This window comes from Microtus ochrogaster, chromosome 5 (assembly GCF_000317375.1).
Source record: "Microtus ochrogaster isolate Prairie Vole_2 chromosome 5, MicOch1.0, whole genome shotgun sequence".
NCBI classification, from domain to species: domain Eukaryota; kingdom Metazoa; phylum Chordata; class Mammalia; order Rodentia; family Cricetidae; genus Microtus; species Microtus ochrogaster.
This window is the reverse complement of record NC_022012.1, coordinates 34367363-34370872: the sequence shown is the minus strand read 5'-3', so window position 1 is coordinate 34370872 and position 3510 is coordinate 34367363.

Sequence of the window (3510 nt, the reverse complement as noted above, 5' to 3'; positions counted from 1 at the left end):
CTCTCTCTCTCTCTCTCTCTCTCTCTCTCTCTCTCTCTCTCTCTCTCACACACACACACACACACACACACACAAATCAAAAACAAAACACCAAGTAAATACAACTAAATGGACACCCATGGGTGATGCTAAGTAAATCGTTTATCATCACGAAACCTGATGGAGAAAACTGAAGGGAAGGAAAGAATATTCATCTGGTTTCTTTGTTTGGATTGTAGCTCATCCATGCTGCAACCATTTTACAACAGCTACTTGAGGAGTCTGAAGCCTGATGTTCTCAGGCTGAGCAGTTGGAGAGGAGATGGATGTAACCGTGTGGCACACATGCAATCTGCAGATGAAACCTTCGAAACATCCTGTCCCTTATGCCTCTTCCTGTGATGCAGTTGGGGGTATTTATGCAGCCCATGAACTCTTCCTACCACACACCAAACTTGAATGTGATCTAGCCTCAAGCGGCAACTCTGAATTTATGGGAAATACAGAGGAAGAAAAAAAAATTCTAAAAAGCAGCACAGACCGGTACTCAGCCTGGTTTGAAATGTGGGAGAATACACAGAGCTCTTATGCTTGGCTTCCTGAGTGTGTAAATCACAAAGAATACAAACTGCAGAAAAAACAGAGGTGTGTGTGAACCTTGGGTATTTTAACATTGCTCAAAAGAAGCTGCAACTATCCCAGTGTGAAATGCATTTGCTATACAACATCTAGTTGAGTATCATTGAACCTGGGAGAGCATCAGTTGCTTACCCTTGTAATTGTGTGGCTTGGAATTGTGGCTCATTGTTACTGCCCAGAATCCGGAGATAATAGGCCCATGGAAACTCTCAGAAGAGAGAGTGGAAAGATTATAAAAGTCAGTCGACCAGGAAGCTTGCTAAGAGATAGTGTCTCCTATAGATGACAGGGAAAGCGTACCTATGAACTCTCAACCATGTGATCACATGAACAAAAACAGAATAATGAGAATATCAGCTGAATACCAGTGTAGACAGGAGATTCTGCATGGTCCCACCCCTAGATGAAAGGCTACAGGAGGCCAATGCCTGCAGAGAGGGAGAACCCATTTCACAGAAAGTGTCCAGTTCCAAGTGGTCAACCATGGACACATGAACATGTGAACAAACCTAAATGGATATGGTTTGCATGCATGCATATGTAACCATATGTGTATACACATAAAACAGTAATAACTAAAGAAGAACTCATGAATTTGGGAAGGGGATGTGGGAGGAGCTGGAGCGGGAGAGAGGCAGGGGAGGAGTATGAGGTTCTTCATAAACAAAATTATTAAATAAAAAATGAGATAATAAGCACACCACAAGCAAAGACCAGAAAACAAAACACATAGAAAGCTTTCTGATTGTGTGGCTACTTTGCCATCAGAAAGCCAAAACATTGTAGGGTCCTTTTGACCTGACAGTCACACGTATATACAGATAGATGTCCCACACAGAGACCACGGGGAAGTCAGCCTGGAGGTCAGCAAGTAGGCAGTGCTGTTCACACAGCACCTTGCATTTCCATGGCAGCATTTCTAAGTGTGTCCTTCTGGTAACCGCTGAGAAGCTCAGGCATGAAGCTACAGGAGAGGAAACTGACATCAGAGACACGGAATGGTTTATCATAGCTACTGTATGGGCTGACCTGGCATTGGGTCTCACATGACTTCAGAAGTCCATGGAGTCAGGAAGGCCAGGACCTTACTGACTCTTCTGCCCATAATAGGACACCATTGGAAACACTTACATAGGATAGATAGCTACATGTTGGGAAAAGGTTTGAATACCAAAGCCAAGTTGAACTTAGTGTCAAGAATTAGGTCAGTTTTCTAATCATACAATCATTCCTTGTTCCACACAGACATAGAAAACAACTTGATTTTCTTTTAGCCTATTTAAAATGCTCAATTTCTCTGCATTTATTTTTTTTTATGACACCAGGCATGGTGGCACATGCCTTTAATTCCAGCATTTGAGAGGCAGAGGCAGGCAGATCTCTATGAGTTCAAGGCCAGTTTAGTCTATAGAGTGAGTTCCAGGACAACCAGAGCTACACAGAGAAACCCTTTCTCAAAAAAAAAAAAAAAAAAAGCCGGGAGTAGTGGAACACCCCTTTAATCACAGCATTTGGGAGGCGGAAGTAGGTGGATCTCTGTGGGCTCGAGGTCAGGCTGGTCTATATAGTGAGTTCCAGGACAGCCAGGGCTATAGTTGAGGTCCTGTCTTAAAAAAACAAAACAAAGCTGGGCAGTGGTGGTGCATACCTTTAATCCCAGCTCTTGGGAGGCAGAGGCAGGTGGATCTCTGTGAGTCTGAGGTCAACCTGGTCTACAGAGTTAGTTCCAGGACAACCAGGGGTGCTCAGAAAAACGCTGTCTCAAAACAAACAAACAAACAAACAAACAACTCCCAACCCCCAAACAAACAAAAAACCCAAACAAAAACTCAAAATTGACATGAAATTATACTTAAAAAAATGCATCACCATGGGGCTGGACAGATGGCCCAGTTGTTAAGAGGACTGGTTAATCTTTCAGCGGGTCCATATTCAATTCCCTACACTCACATGGCAGCTTACAACCATCTGTGACTTCAGTCTCAGGGGACCAGAGCCTTTGTGGGTACCAGATATGAACACATTGCACTGTCATACACACAGGCAAAATACGATACACATTAAATAAGAATTTTAAAAAAAATCCATCAACACAAAGCCCCATTTCAATTATGTATTTTATCCAAAGAAGACAAGGAGGGGTGCAGGGAGTGGTGGGGAGGACAGGGCAGGACAAATGAAGGCAGGGAGACTATTAGGAGAGCCATCAAAACGTTCAGGGAAGAGGATTAGTGATTATCAGCTGCCCTCATCTCATTATTGCTATTCACTTGTGCCCCAGGCTGCAAAGTGGATTTCTGCCTATTTCTGTCCTTTGAAAATCTGAGCAACTGATTGGACTGCTCGTTCTTAGGAGACAGATACCTGGTGTGAAGGCCCAAAGGCAGAGTTTTACAGAGGAGCCAAGGTCACCTTCAGTTTAATAACCTGCTAGTCTGGGCTAATCTCCATAGGAAGTCCCAGACAGTGACTTATCCCCTGGGGAAAAGCATAGAGACCCTAGTTCCCAGTCCCCTGAGCAGGTGGCCTGGCCCTAAGAGCTGTCACTTGGGTTCACTAGAGAATCTTTGACTTCTCAGATGGTAGGGTTTTCTTGACTCGAAGTTCCAGAAGGAAAACAACCATTCCACTTCCTTACTTATTGGCAGTCTTGATTTCTGTGTTTCAGAATGTCTGACCTTTAAGCAAGAGAGCTTGCACACACACACACACACACACACACACACACACACACACACGAACGATAGCAAGGCCCTATAGTTTAAGTGGTGGAAAAACAAGTTCACAAACTGGAAAGCTCAGTATTTAACATAATTGTTTTTTTTTTTTTTTGAAATGTGTAATCTAGGGGTGTTAGACCCTAAATTAACCTATAATCCCCACCTGCCCAAG